This window comes from Tamandua tetradactyla, chromosome 12 (assembly GCF_023851605.1).
Source record: "Tamandua tetradactyla isolate mTamTet1 chromosome 12, mTamTet1.pri, whole genome shotgun sequence".
Lineage (NCBI taxonomy): Eukaryota > Metazoa > Chordata > Mammalia > Pilosa > Myrmecophagidae > Tamandua > Tamandua tetradactyla.
The window spans coordinates 61,481,268-61,501,043 of NC_135338.1; the positions used below are offsets into that span (position 1 = coordinate 61,481,268).

General features: G+C 45.0%; 1 long non-coding RNA gene and 2 pseudogenes across 2 annotated transcripts in view; 1 reads left to right on the top strand and 2 right to left on the bottom strand.

Annotated features, from left to right (window-relative positions):
* Window positions 1–14,479, bottom strand: part of LOC143652204 (uncharacterized) — a 49,691-nt gene extending 35,212 nt beyond the window's left edge. The window contains exons 1-2 of one of the 2 annotated variants that reach the window (XR_013160485.1): window positions 14,316–14,479; window positions 12,587–13,435 (exon numbers count right to left, since the gene is read on the bottom strand). This is a non-coding gene — a long non-coding RNA (uncharacterized LOC143652204). The remainder of the gene's footprint in view (window positions 1–12,586; window positions 13,436–14,315) is intronic. The other variant, XR_013160484.1, reaches the window with a different exon arrangement.
* LOC143652203 (leucine zipper transcription factor-like protein 1 pseudogene) lies at window positions 2,785–4,198 on the bottom strand (annotated as a pseudogene).
* A 4,567-nt stretch (window positions 14,480–19,046) lies between the features above and the next one.
* On the top strand, window positions 19,047–19,776 carry LOC143651430 (ras-related C3 botulinum toxin substrate 1 pseudogene; annotated as a pseudogene).

The following is a 19,776-nucleotide window of genomic DNA, read 5'->3' on the forward strand; positions in this document are numbered from 1 at the left end:
GTAAAGGATAAAGTAGAAAAGATGGAAAAAACAATGGATACCTACAATGAGAGATTCAAAGAGAGAGAAGATAGAATTAGTGATTTGGAGGATGGAACATCTGAATTCCAAAAAGAAACAGAAACTATCCGGAAAAGAATGGAAAAATTTGAACAGGGTATCAGGGAACTCAAGGACAATATGAACCGCACAAATATACGTGTTGTGGGTGTCCGAGAAGGAGAAGAGAAGGGAAAAGGAGAAAAACTAATGGAAGAAATTATCACTGAAAATTTCCCAACTCTTATGAAAGACCTAAAATTACAGATCCAAAAAGTGCAGCGTACCCCAAAGAGATTAGACCCAAATAGGCGTTCTCCAAGACACTTACTAGTTAGAATGTCAGAGGTCAAAGAGAAAGAGAGGATCTTGAAAGCAGCAAGAGAAAAACAATCCATCATATACAAGGGAAACCCAATAAGACTATGTGTAGATTTCTCAGCAGAAACCATGGAAGCTAGAAGACAGTGGGATGATATATTTAAATTACTAAAAGAGAAAAACTGCCAACCAAGACTCCTATATCCAGCAAAATTGTCCTTCAAAAATGAGGGAGAAATTAAAACATTCTCAGACAAAAAGTCACTGAGAGAATTTGTGACCAAGAGACCAGCTCTGCAAGAAATACTAAAGGGAGCACTAGAGTCAGAACCGAAAAGACAGAAGAGAGAGGTATGGAGAAGAGTGTAGAAAGAAGGAAAGTCAGATATGATACATATAATACAAAAGGCAAAATGGTAGAGGAAAATATTATCCAAACAGTAATAACACTAAATGTTAATGGACTGAATTCCCCAATCAAAAGACATAGATTGGCAGAATGGATTAAAAAACAGGATCCTTCTATATGCTGTCTACAGGAAACACATCTTAGACCCAAAGATAAACATAGGTTGAAAGTGAAAGGTTGGGAAAAGATATTTCATGCAAATAACAACCAGAAAAGAGCAGGAGTGGCTATACTAATATCCAACAAATTACACTTCAAATGTAAAACAGTTAAAAGAGACAAAGAAGGACACTATATACTAATAAAAGGAACAATTAAACAAGAAGACATAACAATCATAAATATTTACGCACCGAACCAGAATGCCCCAAAATACGTGAGGAATACACTGCAAACACTGAAAAGGGAAATAGACTCATATACCATAATAGTTGGAGACTTCAATTCACCACTCTCATCAATGGACAGAACATCTAGACAGAGGATCAATAAAGAAATAGAGAATCTGAATATTACTATAAATGAGCTAGACTTAACAGACATTTATAGGACATTACATCCCACAACAGCAGGATATACCTTTTTCTCAAGTGCTCATGGATCATTCTCAAAGATAGACCATATGCTGGGTCACAAAGCAAGTCTTAACAAATTTAAAAAGATTGAAATCATACATAACACTTTCTCGGATCATAAAGGAATGAAGTTGGAAATCAATAATAGGCCGAGTGCCAGAAAATTCACAAATACATGGAGGCTCAACAACACACTCTTAAACAACGAGTGGGTCAAAGAAGAAATTGCAAGAGAAATTAGCAAATACCTCGAGGCGAATGAAAATGAAAACACAACATATCAAAACTTATGGGATGCAGCAAAGGCAGTGCTAAGAGGGAAATTTATTGCCCTAAATGCCTATATAAGAAAAGAAGAAAAGGCAAAAATGCAGGAATTAACTGTCCACTTGGAAGAACTGGAGAAAGAACAGCAAACTAATCCCAAAGCAAGCAAAAGAAAAAAAATAACAAAGATTAGAGCAGAAATAAATGAAATTGAAAACATGAAAACAATAGAGAAAATCAATAAGACCAGAAGTTGGTTCTATGAGAAAATCAATAAGATTGATGGGCCCTTAGCAAGATTGACAAAAAGAAGAAGAGAGAGGATGCAAATAAATAAGATCAGAAATGGAAGAGGAGACATAACTACTGACCTCACAGAAATAAAGGAGGTAATAACAGGATATTATGAACAACTTCACGCTAATAAATACAACAATTTAGATAAAATGGACGGGTTCCTGGAAAGACATGAACAACCAACTTTGACTCAAGAAGAAATAGATGAGCTCAACAAACCAATCACAAGTAAAGAAATTGAATTAGTCATTCAAAAGCTTCCTAAAAAGAAAAGTCCAGGACCAGACGGCTTCACATGTGAATTCTATCAAACATTCCAGAAAGAATTAGTACCAACTCTCCTCAAACTCTTCAAAAAAATCGAAGTGGAGGGAAAACTACCTAATTCATTCTATGAAGCCAACATCACCCTCACAAAAACCAGGCAAAGATATTACAAAAAAAGAAAACTACAGGCCAATCTCTCTAATGAATATAGATGCAAAAATCCTCAATAAAATTCTAGCAAATTGTACCAACAACACATTAAAAGAATTATACATCATGACCAAGTAGGATTCATCCCAGGTATGCATGGATGGTTCAACATAAGAAAATCAATTAATGTAATACACCATATCAACAAATCAAAGCAGAAAAATCACATGATCATCTCAATTGATGCAGAGAAGGCATTTGACAATATTCAACATCCTTTCCTGTTGAAAACACTTCAAAAGATAGGAGTACAAGGGAACTTCCTTAAAATGATAGAGGGAATATATGAAAAACCCACAGCTAATATTATCCTCAATGGGGAAAAATTGAAAACTTTCCCCCTAAGATCAGGAACAGGACAAGGATGTCCACTATCACCACTATTTTTTTTTCTGTTACTGTAAAGTATCCTCAGTTTATTCAAAGATAGACTTTGAAGCACTCAGCAGAGAGATATTTCAGATGATCAGCAAGATTCAGTGGGTTTTCTCTTTTCACAATTAGGAAATGAAAACAGGAGTTCTTTGGTGGGGGGTGAAGGAAGAGAAAAGTCTGAATATTAGAAAAATAAAGGGAGGGAATATAACAAAATGCTTCAAAATACATGCGTGAGGTGAAAAATGGCTTAAACTTTCACATTATGGCTGCTTCCAGATGAAACTTTCTCAATTTTTAATCTTCAGGTTCATATTTTGCCAGTCTTTTCCTTAGGTCCTTGATTTGGTCATTCTTCTTGGTAAGAATCTCTTTCATGTTTCGATAAACTGCTGTTTGTTGGAATTTCTTCTCTAATTCCTTTTCACCCAATCTCAGCTGCTCCTAAACCCTGAGTAGGTCATGCTTGGCTGTCGCTAGATTCTGCTCCAGGGACTTCTGGTTTTCTGTCTTGTCATTAAGTGTCTTCTGAAACTCACTCTTTAAAGCAGCAACTGTATTTTCCAAGTCACTTAAGTCTTCAGCCTTTATAAAATCCTTCTGATTTCCTTGATTGAGCTGTAAATCGTGCAGTGCTCTTTCTAGTTCTGACTTCTCATCCAATGCATTTGTAGCCAGTATTTCCATGGTCTTTAGCCTTGATTTCAATTTCTCATTCTCTTCTTGAAGTCTTAAAATTTCCTTGTTTAGGAGTTCTGCTGTTGCACCTTCATTGAGTGGAGCAAGTTTTGGCTTTACAATATCTATGATAGGCTTTTTGTTTGAAGATGTAAATTCTGCTTTTTCAAATTCTGCAACTTGTTCTAACAGTTCTCTGTTTTCAAGTTCAGAGATGTCTGTTTGTAGCTTAAGGTACCACTTCTCAGCTTGTGAAAAAAGCTGCCGCAGAAGTAACACATTGGTGTAGGTGGTGTTGATAAGTTCAGACTCCACCTCGCGGTGAACAACAGCCTGTAACCCACTCAGGACTTCAGAGACTTCGTCGATGGTGAAGGTCTTCTCCACCAACCTGCTCTCCTTGAGGTCTTGGAAGCAGGAATCTACAGTTTTGAGTCTCAAGCCTCTTTTTGAACAAGCAAAACGCATATAACTAATAACTTCATTTTGATGGTGGTCATTTAGGCCCAACTCTGCCACGGGGAGACAGCAGCCTAGAGGAGTGGGAAAGTCTAGGCGAGCCGGGAACCGCTGAGGGTGGCTGGACCGCAGAGGATGTGGCAGGGAGGGCGGGTTGTTTAGAAGCCTCCGTTGCTACTCCACTATCACCACTATTATTCAACATTGTGTTGGAGGTTCTAGCCAGAGCAATTAGACAAGAAAAAGAAATACAAGGCATCAAAATTGGAAAGGAAGAAGTAAAACTATCACTGTTTGCAGATGATATGATACTATACGTCGAAAACCCGGAAAAATCCACAACAAAACTACTAGAGCTAATAAATGAGTACAGCAAAGTAGCAGGTTACAAGATCAACATTCAAAAATCTGTAGCATTTCTATACACTAGTAATGAACAAGCTGAGGGGGAAATCAAGAAACGAATCCCATTTACAATTGCAACTAAAAGAATAAAATACCTAGGAATAAATTTAACTAAAGAGACAAAAAATCTATATAAAGAAAACTACAAAAAACTGCTAAAAGAAATCACAGAAGACCTAAATAGATGGAAGGGCATACCGTGTTCATGGATTGGAAGACTAAATATAGTTAAGATGTCAATCCTACTTAAATTGATTTGCAGATTCAATGCAATACCAATCAAAATCCCAACAACTTATTTTTCAGAAATAGAAAAACCAATAAGCAAATTTATCTGGAAGGGCAGGGTGCCCCGAATTGCTAAAAACATCTTGAGGAAAAAAAACAAAGCTGGAGGTCTCGCGCTGCCTGACTTTAAGGCATATTATGAAGCCACAGTGGTCAAAACAGCATGGTATTGGCATAAAGATAGATATATCGACCAATGGAATCGAATAGAGTGCTCAGATATAGACCCTCTCATCTATGGACATTTGATCTTTGATAAGGCAGTCAAGCCAACTCACCTGGGACAGAACAGTCTCTTCAATAAATGGTGCCTAGAGAACTGGATATCCATATGCAAAAGAATGAAAGAAGACCCATATCTCACACCCTATACAAAAGTTAACTCAAAATGGATCAAAGATCTAAACATTAGGTCTAAGACCATAAAACAGTTAGAGGAAAATGTAGGGAGATATCTTATGAATCTTACAATTGGAGGCGGTTTTATGGACCTTAAACCTAAAGCAAGAGCACTGAAGAAGGAAATAAATAAATGGGAACTCCTCAAAATTAAACACTTTTGTGCATCAAAGAACTTCATCAAGAAAGTAGAAAGACAGCCTACACAATGGGAGACAATATTTGGAAATGACATATCAGATAAACGTCTAGTATCCAGAATTTATAAAGAGATTGTTCAACTCAACAACAAAAAGACAGCCAACCCAATTACAAAATGGGAAAAAGACTTGAACAGAAGAGGAAATACAAATGGCCAAAAGGCACATGAAGAGATGCTCAATGTCCCTGGCCATTAGAGAAATGTAAATCAAAACCACAATGAGATATCATCTCACACCCACCAGAATGGCCATTATCAACAAAACAGAAAATGACAAGTGCTGGAGAGGATGCGGAGAAAGAGGCACACTTATCCACTGTTGGTGGGAATGTCAAATGGTGCAACCACTGTGGAAGGCAGTTTGGCGGTTCCTCAAAAAGCTGAATATAGAATTGCCATACGACCCAGCAATACCATTGCTGGGAATCTACTCAAAGGAATTAAGGGCAAAAACTCAAACGGACATTTGCACACCAATGTTTATAGCAGCGTTATTTACAATTGCAAAGAGATGGAAACTGCCAAAATGTCCATCAACAGACGAGTGGCTAAACAAACTGTGGTATATACATACGATGGAATATTATGCAGCTTTAAGGCAGGATAAACTTATGAAGCATGTAATAACATGGATGGACCTAGAGAACATTATGCTGAGTGAGTCTAGCCAAAAACTTAAAGACAAATACTGTATGGTCCCAATGATGTGAACCGACATTCGAGAATAAACTTGGAATATGTCATTGGTAACAGAGTCCAGCAGGAGTTAGAAACAGGGTAAGATAATGGGTAATTGGAGTTGAAGGGATACAGACTGTGCAACAGGACTAGATACAAAAACTCAAAAATGGACAGCACAATAATACCTAATTGTAAAGTAATCATGTTAAAACACTGAATGAAGCTGCATCTGAGCTATAGGTTTTTGTTTTGTTTTGGTTTTTTACTATTATTACTTTTATTTTTGTCTCTATATTAACATTCTATATCTTTTTCGGTTGTGTTGCTAGTTCTTCTAAACTGATGCAAATGTACTAAGAAACGATGATCATGCATCTATGTGATGATGTTAAGAATTACTGATTGCATATGTAGAATGGTATGATTTCTAAATGTTGTGTTAATTTCTTTTTTTTTCTTTCCGTTAATAAAAAAAAAATTAAAAAAAAAAAAGGCATAGAAACATTACATCTCCCAAATAACCCTCAAAATAAGATATCTCCAGGAAGAAAGGGGGAGGGGAAAGGGAAATTTCAAAAAGACTTGGGCTTTGTGCTTTTGTTTGAATTTTCACAATGAGGATGTATTTTGTACAATTCATATAAGTAAAAATAAGCATAAATCAAATGACTGCTTATCATGAGTTACAGTACATATTCTACACTTGAAATATCTTATGAAGTAAAATCTTTACCTAGACTCCCAAGGATTATGAGAATACAATTTTTTGTAATATTCATGGCACAACACTTTTTGACAATATGCTACTATATTATGCAGTTTTTAGATAAAGAAATACATCAACCTAAAAAAAAGAAAACACGAAACTAATCAAGTGCATTAGAGAGCCCACAGGGAGCTGGAAGTGAGCGACATGCATCTGAATCTGGGAGGTGGTCACATGGGTGTAGACAAATGTGAAAATCTTCAGGCCATATTCTTCAGATGTTTACACCAAAGTATGTTATACTTTTGAAAGTGAATACTAAACAAAATAATAACAACAATAAGAACAGTAAAAACCATTACCAACTATAGACACACACTGCAGAGAAATTTCTGAGCACCCAAAATGAAGAAGAAAAATCCCAAGAGTTTAAAGGAAAATCAGAAAAGAAATTACCCACTGAGATGTTTGCAGGTGTATCTTTTTCTGTGGGCATGACCCTGTTGTAAATAGGACCTTTTGATAAGTTTGCTTCAATTAAGGTGTGGCCCACCTCAATCAGGATGGGTCTTAATCCTCTTAATAGAGTCCTTTATAAGCAAAATGAAATTCAGAAAGAGAAAGGCACAGGAAGCAGGAAACTGAAATGCAACAGAACCCAGAAGAGAATGGGAGAGACAAGCAGATACCACCACGTGCCTTGCCATGGGGCAGAGGAGCCAAGGATCACAGCAGCTGGTTTTCAGGAAGAAGGCATCGCCTTGATGATGCCTTGCTTTGACTTTCTTTTAGCCTCAAGACCATTAGTGAATAAATTCCCACTTTTAACCTTACCTGTTGCATAGTATTTGCTTGAACAGCCAAGGAAACTAAAACACCTGCAAACAAGCTAGAGTCAAACTTCCCACAGACTTCTCACCTGTAGTGCTGCTCGCAGGAAATCCATGAACCAGGGTTCCACAGAGCTGCACTTGGCCCATCCACCGGATTCCACTCCTCAAGTGCTACCTCACACTCACCTGTGTTTTGGGTCTATAACCTTGTTTACATGCTTCTTCCACAAAGCATGATTTCCCTGCCTCTCTCTCCAATCACTCAGGCCAAGTTCAACTCCCACCTTCTCCCAGAAACTTCCGCAACCATTCGGCCTGAACCAATAGCCTTTTCTTTTCCTACCCTCTCCCCGAGACACCACTGGCAACCCAACCTTGCTTAACTCTCCATCTTTCTTGATAGGCCTAAGGGCAGTGTACACCTGGCTGGGCTACAGCTCTACCTTTTACCAACTGGCTTATTTTGAGCAAATGACTTCACCTGCAGGCCTTTTTCCTCACGTGTCATGAGGGGAACCACCCAGAGCCTCACACAGGCTGCTGAGGCGAGGGACACAAGTGGACTATCAGGGGGTCATTGGCCGCCCACTGCTCACGGCAGAGCCCCCCTTATGGGCCCTGGATCTTCTCTTCAGGGAGCTGGGTGCTGGTACCCTTATCGATGCTTCATTCTTGACACATCTTTAGTTAAATCATTTTCAAACTATGTGGTTTAACGATAAACAAAAACTGGTTGGAGAAGTCCGCCCTTGTTCTTTTCGTGTGTGTGTGTGTGGGAACAGAGACAATTGCACACTACACACGCACCCACGTACACATGCACATAAGCAAAGCTGACGGTCAGGTATGGGCGTTTGGAAGTGCAGATGTGATGCCGGACGCTGGACAGCAGCTCACATGGAGGAAGGAGTCAGACCCTTCTGGGGCTCGCACCTCCATCCCCCTGGGCCAGTCGGGCAGTTCCTGCCCTCCCTGTCAGCTGGAAGCCGTCACTATCCCAAGTGACAGCATAGGAAAAAGAGGCGCAGTGGGGAACGGAGACATGATCTGTGGGTCTGGCCTGTGCCTGGCAGGCTCCTGCATGTCCAGGGGGCTGAGACCGCCATGTCAGGGCTCTGGATGGTTCTCCATTTCCAAAGACAGGTCCCCAGCCCAGGTCTGGATGTGTCTAAGCATGACAGTCAGGCAAGGGAACAAGCCAAGCTTGGCAGCTCCTCTATCACATGGCCAATCAGCACTCAACTCCGCGGGGCCAGCTCCTGTGGAGTCACATTCCAGGGCCCATATTTTATGTAAGGGCCAGGCAGCAACTTCAGGCTGGGACTTAAGCATTCCATGGACAGAAGATGCCAAAGATTCACATGTTGGCAGGGAGGCAGGAAACAGCTTGGTCTCCTCCCCGCCCACCCCCCCCCACCCCCCCAATACCCTCTGTGGTGGTTTGGAGCTGTATGCATGCCCAGAAAAACACGTTCTTACATTGATCTGTTCCTGTGGGCATGAGCCCATTGTAAGTAGGACCTTTTAATGAGGTTATTTCAGTTGAAGTGTGGCCCACCTCAACCAGGCAGGGTTTTAATCCTATTGCTGGGGTCCTCTATGAACAGAATGAAATTCGGACAGGGAAGAAAAGCCACAGAGGGAAGAGCCAGAAACAGAACATCAACAGAACCCAGAAGGGAAGGGAGAGACCAGAAGATGCCTCCATGTGCCTTGCCTTATATATTGGTTTGCTAATGCTGCCAAAAAGCAACATACCAGAAATGGAATGGCTCTTATAAAGGGAATATATTATGCTACAGGTTTACAGTTCTAAGGCCATAGAAATGCCAAAACTAAGGCATCCATGAAAAGATAGTTTAGCTCAAGAAAGTCTGCTATCACATGGGAAGGCACATGGCTGGTGTCTGCTGGTCCTTGTTCCTGGTTGTTGTTTCCATCTTCTGATACCAGTGGCTTCCTCCCTAAGCATCTGTGGGCCTTCACTTAGCTTCCCTAGGACACAACTCTAGGTTCTGGCTTGCTTAGCATCTCACGGAAGGCACATGGCAACGTTTGCTGGGCTCTGTCCATGTCTAGGTATCAGCTCTCTCTGTTGGCACTCGAAGGACCTCCAAACATCCATGTCTGTCTGCTCTGAAGCAACTGTCCTCCAAGGGTCTGCATCTGAGTTTTCTCTGAAATGTCTCCCCATTTAAAGGACTCTAGTCAACTAATCAAGACTCATCTTGAGTGGGTGGAGTAACATCTCCATCCAATCAAAGGTCATACCCATACTTTGGTGTCACATCTCCCCAGAACGGCCGCCCATACCTACTTACCAGTTGCTGGTGCAGCCTCCTCCTTTAAGCTCTTACCTGCTATATCTCTCTTTAATCAGGCAATTACTGCGGGAACACGCTGACCAATTCCTGCCGCAACCAGGGGAAACTGACCTGCCAATTCCCCACAATCTTCAACCGGGGAACGAGGTACTCCTCAAACAGCTGCAGCCTGGACCACTCCAACCACGGCGGACTGGCCCCCACACAGTGGTCCTTACCACTCCTACAGCGGTAAAACTATTGGGGGACTGTTCTTGGCACCACCTATCTCAGGTCAAACTATATAAGCAGGATGAGCCCTCCTATACTTGCCAGCCTCTGGGGCCCACTCAGGTCCATATCACTCGTGCTGCTCACCCTCCTAACTCGCACTGAAAGCAAATCCTATGTCTGGGAATTCCAAATCAGGGAGACCTTTACCCAAAATGGAAAAGCAACCACTCACATAATTGGCACAGCAAACTGCCCGTTAACAGCTTGTAGCCAACCTATAACCGTTCCTATTACTCCAAAATCAGTTGAAAAGGGCCCAAGGCCTTATGCCTGCTTTCCATACGCCCAAACCAAAAGCTACTGTAACCAAAACAACTATAACATCATATACGGGGGATGCCCCTATTGGTCATGCAGGATACACGATGCTCACAATGAAGCACTTCATAAGGGTACCTTTTATATCAGTTCCTAGCAATTTTACATAAATATTGCAGATCCCTGGGACATGAAACGGAGTCCAAGGCAAACTATACTACAGCGGCTGGTCCCAATACTCTATAGACACCGTTGAAATACACCGCGAATATGTCCTCATTAACACTACTTTTACCCAGGTGTCTACTGACATTTCACAAGCTGAGCAAAGCCTCTCCAATCACCTTGCCCAAACCTCCACCACAACAACCTCACATACATGGCTTCAAATCCTCCAACAAACCTTGCCATTCCTCAACCAAACGCAAATACTTCCTAAAATATCCCGCTGTTTCCTGTGTGCGTCATTAAATAGGCCACTCTTGGCAGCCGTCCCTATAAACCTCACCCAAATACACCAACGCAGCCTTACTTCCTGCCACACCACCCTGAAAAATGTCCCCCTATGGAAACCTGAGTCTGAAAACCTTCCCTATCCCCTAAAAACCTGCTACCTCACACACATAACCATAAAACAAGCCAAACTTCAAAACGGATGCCAAACCAATGTCACTATCCACAACACCACCTGTGCCCCAAAGGGGCAATATTCCTGGTGTAATAAAACTCTTACCGAGTGCTTAACCCCACTGCCCCAGGACTGTGCTTCCTGGTAACTATTGTTCCTCAACTAACCCTCTGCGGGGAGTCTGAGCTAGCTTGGTTATTACCCGCCTCGCCCTCAGAAAGGGCTGCCTTCCTTCCTATCCTAGTAGGCATCAGCCTAACCGCCTCAGTCGCAACCTCAGCCACAGCGGGAGGGGCACTAGGACACAACATTCTCACCTCTCAAAACTTCAAAACTCAACTACAGGTAGCTCTAACATCAACAGCCAAATCTCTCTCCTCTCTACAATGCCAACTCACTTCACTAGCTCAGGTAACTCTTCAAAATCGACAGGTCTTAAACCTGCTGACAGCCAAAAAATGAGGGATGTGTATATTTCTCCAAAAAAAAAAAATGTTGCTATTACATCAATGAATCAGGTCTGGTAAGGCAAAACATTCAAACCCTAAACAAGCTAAAGGAAGATTTCTATCTCAGGAAACAAGAAACCTCCTCTGCCCTAACTGGTTCTCCTCTCCACTAGCAGCATGGCTTCTCCCACTGCTAGGTCCAGTTATCTTAATTTGTCTCTTTTTTCTCCTAGCTCCTTGCCTCCGTAACGTCCTCCAGGGTTGTATAAAAGAACTATCCCGAATGGTGGTCAACCAAATGCTTCTGCATCACCACCCGCCAACCTCCCCAAACTCCTGCAGCCAGCCTCTCCTTTCTCCCGACCCTAACAATTTCAGCCCATAGTCCCCCGACGTCCCACTACAGCAGGAAGTAGCTAGAAAGATCTTGACGCCCTACTATCACAAAAAGGCTGGAATGTTAGGTCAGGGGAATAAAGGAGGGCTCTATGGCTGGAATCATGAAGTCATTCCGGAACAGAAGGTGAACCGCTGCAATCAAGGTCTTTGCGAAGCAAACATCTATTCACTCATTGTTTTACGAACATCTAACCACCTGCTGCTCAACCCACTAGCATAATAATCCTTTGTTTAATGTGCTGCCCCTTTCATGTCAACACCTAACCCCTGCCCTTAAAAACTGCACTTGCCAAAGCCTGTGCGAGGACTCACCTCACTCCATCTTGGGTTCGGTGAGCTCTGCCCAGGAGCGCAGCCAATAAAGCACGCTCATCTAAAATCATTTCGCCTTCTTACCTTTCTCTCAAATACCTCATAGCTTAAAACCTTTCAACACCCACAACTGGGTGTGTCACATCTGCATGGAAACAATACCATCAAAGTTTCTCACTCTAAACAACAGGTCTGGCCACACAAGACTGGATCAGGATCAAAACATGTTTTTTCTGGGGTAGGTACATAATAGTTTCAAACCAGCACAACTGTGACAAGCTAAGGATCAAGGATGGCTGGCAGCCAGCCCCAGAACACACAGTCTTTGGGGAGAAAGCATCGCCTTGATGATGCCCTGCTTTGGACTTTTTCATAACCTCAAAACTGTGAGTGAATAAATTCCCATTGTTTAACTCAACCCATTTCATGGTATTTGCTTGACCAGCCCATGAAATGCCTCCCCAATAAACACACACACATACACAGCGCAGGCCCTGGAGTGTACCTACCCTGCTTAGAGCCTGACACCCACCTGGCTCTCTGCAGACCAACTGCATCTCATTCCCAAGCCCCATTCCATCCTCCTCCCAAAGGGCTGGGCTCTGGAAGTGAGTCTCAACCAAGGGGCTCCTCAGGGCTTGGATGGCTGATGGCGACAGGAGTCACCCATCCATTGGGGTATTGTGGATTTGAAGACTAGAACACTCCGGCACTCAACAAGTGGAGTGGAAATGGTGGAACTGCAGGCAGTGTGATGGGGCCCTACATGTTCAGATACCCCCAAGGCCCGAGGGTGGGGGAGGGAGGCTCCGAGCTGTTGCGGCAAGCCCATGGCAGCCTCCGAGCCATAAGCAGGGAGAGAACCTTCTCCTGGGTTTCTCTCGGGGTCTGTTTTCAGTTCAGTGTGACTCCATTTTCAGAGGCAATCAGAGTATGGGATCGACACAAATCCAGAAGGCCCCAAAGGCCTCAGACATGTCCCCAAAGGTCCGCCCAATCGAGTCACTCTCTTCTGACTTCTCCTTGGCCCTGCCCTTCCAGGCCAGGGCTTCTTCCTGAACCCAGTGTCCTCCATCACCACCACCCAAATGGCTGGAAATGTGCCCCAGCCACAAAGGGTTTAGGTAGGCGTGATTTTGCACCTAGTTGCTTCAGTAGAAGTCACTTCATTCCTTTATTCATTTATTCATTCATGCATGCATGCCAGGCTGTGTTCCAGGTATTTTGATCATTAGTGAAGCAAAGCAGAGGCCTCTGCCCCACAGCAGTTTATGCCTGATGGCACAACTTCCTATGCAAGGATGTCCCTGGAAGTCCCAGGAAACGAGGTGTCCAACAGCAGAGAAGAGATGCACTTGAGCTGTGGACCACTGTGTAGCAGCTAAAAATGAAGGCAGGAGAGGTCAGCTGGAGGGAGTCCTCAGAGGAAGGAAGTGCAGGCGCCTCTAACCCGACAGGGACTCGCTGGGCCTCAGCATCCAGTGGAGGATGCAATGGGAACAGGGAAATGTCTGTTGAAGGGGCAGTAGGGGGAGGGCCGGGAGCCAGGGCGTGGGGTCACTGTAGCATAGGCTGTGACCACAACACTGAAAGTAAAACGGACGCCGCTGTTCTCGGAATCAATTCTCCCCAACCACGGAATATTCTGACCAACCTCACTGTGTACTGTGCCCACGCAGCTACATGTCCGTGGATGCAAGTTGTGTGTATGTCTAAGTGTGTGCCTGTGAGTGTGTCTGGGCGTCTGTGTCTGTGAGTGTCCTGCGTGTGAAGGTGTGTCCGTGCCTGGGTGTGAGCGACGCTCTCGAGAAGGCCTGGGTGGACTCTCCCAATCCCGAGGCCGAGATGACTTCCGGGGCCGCAGCTGGGGAACAAGGATGTTTGTTTTGATGCTTCTGCCACATTCCGTTTGTACAAGTGTGGATCATCTAAAAGCATAAAAGGCGCCTGATTCGATTTAATCTTTTGTTGTAATTGTGAACTCGCCAGCGTCCCAGGGACCCACCCTTCTCCGCAGCCCGCTCCCCGCCCCCGCGCCCCCTGCCGGCCGGAGGGGTCCGCAGCCTTCCCGGGGCCCGCACGGTCCCGGGGTCGGAGGACGCCCCGCCGCGCCCCGCCCGCGGCCTCAGGAAACAGGCTGACCCCAGCCTGCCGAGGCGGCCCGGCCCTCCAGGCCCAGCCCCCAGCGCGCGGGCCCAGGGCGCGGGCGGCGCACGGTGTTCTCCCGGGCACCGCGGTGCAGGCGGCCCGAGGCCCCTTACCCGCGCGCCCGCCGGAAGACGACTCGAGATAGGGAGGCCAGGAAGTCGCGCGTGCAGCGTCTCACCCAGGCCGAAGGGAGGGATGGGGAAATTCATGGGGGGGGGGGGGTTGATTCTTGTTTTAACCCCTTTTCTGCCGGCCCATCTGCTCGCCAGTCTGGGGGGAAAGGCAGCACCAGGCTCTGAGCACACGCGGAAACAGGCGGAGGGCGGGGCTCGCGGTGGCGGTCGGGTGTTGACTACTAGGGTTTTCTACATGTGGCTCAAGTAGGCCACATGTTGATGGCCTAATGGCCAGCGAGGTGCCACCGACGGGATTGGACTGGGGTGGGGTAGGCGGGAAGAAATGGATTCGAAAGACAAGGAGGAGGTAGGGGTTCCTGAGCAGGAACGACAAGAGAAGAGATCCCCAGCAGAGGGAAAGGCCAGATGTTGTGGGGCCACAGCTGGTTCAGGGGACACCAAAAGGGGTTCGAAGGCCAGCTAAGAAACTTGGTCACAAATAGGCGGGCCCTGGGGAGAGCTGGGAGGGGTGCACTGGGTTTGAGGAAGTGTCTCTGACATTAGTGGGAAATGGTGGGTGAGGTGCAGCCACTAGGCAGGGTCATCAAAAGGTGCATGGAAAGCATATATTCAAGAATAAATTCTCCCTAAACATATTCTTTTCTGGCCCCTGAGCAGAGAACCCACCCTGTCAGGACTGGGGCAGTGATCCCTCCACACAAAGAGCAAGGGCCAACTGGAGACCTAAACTGTGACCTTGAAAAAGACAAGTACATCTAGCAAATTAAACTGGGGAAGGCAGTCGAGCCCCTGAGGGGTCTTGCCAGGGAAGCTGAGGTTGGGCTCCAGAGGGGCTTTGGAGAGTGGAGCAGAGGAATGGCCTGCTCCAGGAGGTGAAAACAAAGGACATGACTAATATAACCACTTTTTAAATGCTTATTTACCCAGCAAGCCTAGGGAGACTGGGAACCTCCAGACCCCATTCACTGACTCTACCCCATCCCTATTCATCCATCCATCACCTATGGGTGCTTGCCTAGGGAGGCCAGCAGACAGCACAGGTTCACACAGCCAGTGGAAGGGAGGGTCTAAAGCCATATCCTGCACCTGCTTCCAACAAGAGGGTTAGGATTCGGGCCACGGTGGCTCAGCAGGTAAGAATGCTGCCTGCCAAGCCCGAGGACCTGGGTTCGATTCCCGGTGCCTGCCCATGTAAAAAAAATAAAAATAAAAAAAGAGGGTTAGGATTCACTAGTATCAGCCCCAAGGGAAGGTCTTTGACCCGTCTTATACCATACTTCTCCTGAAAACTCTCATCTGCCCACGGTGACCCTCGAACATTGTCATACTGCTGTGCCTTTGCCTAGACTGGTCCCTCTGCCTGGGATGCCCTCACCTGTGGCCTGGCAAAGGTTCTACTCCCCCTTCAAAGGCCACCCCTCAGCAAGGCTCACCCAGCCCCCTCTGCTGAGCGGAATCCCCTTGGCCGGAATAGATCAGTTTATCTTTGGATCCTCATAGATGCCTAATAGATGCAGGCTGGTGCATGCCTTATCCACTCAGGGAATAGACAGCCTGCACCCCGAGCCTTGGCTTCCCAGAAAGGGGCTGGGAAGAGCAGCCATAGGCTGTCCCTCAAGGAGTGACCCTGTGTGCTCTTGGGAACCAACAGGAACCCGTCCCTTGGTTCCTCTGAGTGGAAATTCCTGCTCGGGACTTTGGGATGCAGTGGCAGGGAAGGACTATCTTCTTCCCTCAGGCAGAGAAGTCCAGCAGCAGGTGCTCCCTGGGCATGCCAGGCTGAAGCCAGGGAGGTGCCAGGTAGCAAGCAGCACAGGGCAGGGCCCGTGACCACTACATACGGGAGGCCTCAGGCTGGGACCAGAGGCGTTTATGAAGAGAGGGACCAAACCAAAGCACAGGTTCCAATGGCCAGGAAAGCCAGCACCTTGGGGTTTTCTACTGTTCTGGTTTCTACCACCCCCCACCCCACCCCACCCCCGCCACCACCTTTTTTTTTTAAATGGATTGAAAATTGAAGTCAGGCTGTAATGTAGCATGAAAAGCTAAAAGGCAGGGGGTGGGGTGGGGAAAGGGGAGAGGTGGTGTTGAGGATACAAGTATTATTATTATTATTATAAAAATAACATATAACATTTAAGCAAATGATATCAAATAATGCTGAGTGGAAGAAGACTGTGGTAGTTAGATTCAAGTGTCAACTTGGCCAGGAGAAGGTGCTTAGTTCTATTGCTGTGGACATGAGCCAGTGGTATGTAAACCTCATCTGTTGTTGATTACATCTGCAGTCGGCTAGGAGGCGTGCCTGCTGCTATGAATGATGTTTGATTTAATTGGCTGTTGCTTAAATGAGAGACTCAGCATAGCACCGTCCAAGAAGCACTCACAGCTCAGCCCAGGCCTTTGGAGATGCAGAAAGAAATCACCCCGGGGAAAGTTGTTGGAACCCAGAGGTCTGGAGAGAAGGCCAGCAGAGATCACCCTGTGCCTTCCTGTGTAAGGAAGAACCTCAGTTGAAAGTTAGCTGCCTTTCCTCTAAAGAACTAATGAAATAAATTCCCTTTTATTAAAAGCCAATCCGTCTCTGGTTTGTTGCATTCCAGCAGCTAGCAAACTAGAACAAAGACCGACCCCAAAGAGTATATACTGCATGATCCCATTTATCTTAACACATAAAGGAGGCAAAACTCATCTAGGGTGTTCAAAGTATTAGGTGGGGGTTCCTGAGGGGCTTGAAATGTGCTATACTTTGATCCAGGAAAATGTGATAAGTTTGCACACTTAAGATTTGTGCACCTTACTGCAAATACATCAATATAGCTAGGATAATAAAATAGCAGTAGGGTTAATACAGCTCCCCATTTCCAAGCCCCTTCCATGCAGGCAGGCAGGGCTGTCTCTGCTGCTGTGTCCCCATCACTGAGCACATGTGGTGGTGCTCAGAATGTTTGCTTTCTCTGCCAACCCTAACAACTGTGCACAAACCATACACATTCCCATTTTCCAACCATGGAAACTAGAAGCCAGGTCTTGTCTGACTCCAGTGCTCTTTCCTGAAAGCTCTGCTGCTGTTGCAGCTCTGCACCAGAGGCCCACTCTCTGGAAAAGGAAGCAGGGACATGAGTCTGAGGACGGTGACACAATGGCCAGTGACCACAGCCAGAGTGCGATGGGGCCAGTTGGCAAGAGAGAACAGTGCTTTCCAGAAGGAAGGGATGGTCGCACTGAGTTTTGGTTGCCTGGGTTCAGACCAGCAAAGGTTAGAAGGAGGCAGGCGTTTCAGAGGGAACAGCAGACAGGAAGGCCCAGAGGGAGGAAGTGAAGGTGTGGTCGGGACAGGGGTTCCTGGTGGGCTGGCGCTGGGCACCAGAGGAGGCTCAGCTGGGCAGCCAGGACAGACACAGTAGTGGTGTGCTCGGAGCCTCACCCACAGCTGAGGCTCCCCTGGTCAGCACCAGGCAAGGCTGGGTGCTTCTAGGACCCTGAATGCTTTAACAGGATGACTTCAGCTGTGCCCAGATTCACGTAAGAGGGTGCAGAAAGGGTAATCCTAGCAGGCAGGTCTGATATTATCCACTTCAGATAAATTCTTGGGCTGCCTGGGATCCAAAGTGACACAGCCTGACTCCCCCTAGCTGTGACCACTGCACAAGGACACAAGCCACTTCCTAGAAGTGTGCAGGAGGGCAGAGAAGAGGGCAACAGAGGCAGGAAGAGCAGCTGGGCAGTTGTTCAGTGGGAAGAAATTCCAGGCGTCCTTTGCCTCCCTCTGGAGGCACTATGGCATGTGGCAGTTTCTTTTTCACTCAAAAGGTTTTTCTCAATCAGTAGAGCATGTTGATATTGATGATACCTTAAACACAAGGACATATGATGTACTTACTGTATGTATATATGTGACATATATGGGGGCTAGGTATAAAAGTTAATGCATTTTATCCTAATTTTTTCACTTGAAATCATCTTCTTGTAATCTAGTAAAGCTGGTTAGTGGAGGGAAGGGAAGAGAAAATGTAATAGTACCACATTACTCATAGTTGGGAAAAGTATTTTATAATGATAAAAAAATGCATGTCACAAGGAAAATTGAACACATCTACAATGTACCAAATAGCATCCGTTAATATGTATGCATCAAACAACACAGCATCTCCACTCACACAGCAAGAGAAATACAGAAGAAAGAGTAAAAACCTAAACCTAAAATACTTTTTAGATATATAAAGGATTAAATGTGTTACATAAAACTTAAAGGTAGCCACAAGTACCAAGGTATAAATTTTCCAAACTATCAGAAGAAATACATGTGCACAAATTAAGCAATTATCTTATAACCTATGGAATTAGCATAAAATAAGATGAAATCATTGAGGCTAAAATAGATTTGTCACATGGATATCATGGATCAGTGTAAATAAATGGTTTAACTCTTCCCCAAAGGGAAATGCCTGTCTGAGGTTTCACAAAGTACCATTCAACTCTAAGCTGGAAGCAAGAGACACTCTCCAAACAAGAAGACTCAGAAACAATGAAAATAAAAGGATAGTCCAAGACTGATCTATTCTGAAAATACCAACAAAAAACAGGAGTCAAATTCAGGACAAAGACATTAGATGAGGCCAAGAAAAGTATTTTATAATGATAAAAAAATGCATGTCACAAGGAAAATTGAACACATCTACAATGTACCAAATAGCATCCGTTAATATGTATGCATCAAACAACACAGCATCTCCACTCACACAGCAAGAGAAATACAGGAGAAAGAGTAAAAACCTATCAATAGCTGGAAATTTTAATTTGCCTCTCAATAATCACGTGTACTGCCACTCCTCGGCTCAGCGCCAGGTCCCTGGGGCCCAGCGAGCAGCCCAGAGGCAGACCCTCAAGTGTGTGGTGGTGGGAGACAGAGCTGTAGGTAAAACTTGCCTACTGATCAGTTAAACAACCAATGCATTTCCTGGAGAATATATTCCCACTGTATTTGGCAACTATTCTGCCAATGTTATGGTAGATGGAAAACCGGTGAATCTGGGCTTATGAGATACAGCTTAACAAGTCTAGGACTGACTCTGTCCCCTCTCCTATCAGCAAGCAGATGTATTCTTAATTTGCTTTTCCCTTGTGAGTCCTGCATCATTTCAAAATGTTCATGCAAAGTGGTATCCTGAGGTGCAGCACCATTGTCCTAACACTTCTGTTGTCCTAACGGGAACTAAACTTGATCTTAGGGATGATAAAGACACTGAAGGAGAAGCTGACTCCCATCACCTATCTTCAGGGTTTAGCCATAGCCAAGGAGATGGATGCTGTAAAATACCTGGAGTGTTCGTCTCTCACACAGTGGGGCCTCCAGACAGTGTTCGATGAAGCCATCAGAGCAGTCCTCTGCCCACCCCCTGTCAAGAAGAGGAAGAGAAAATGCCTGCTGCTGTAA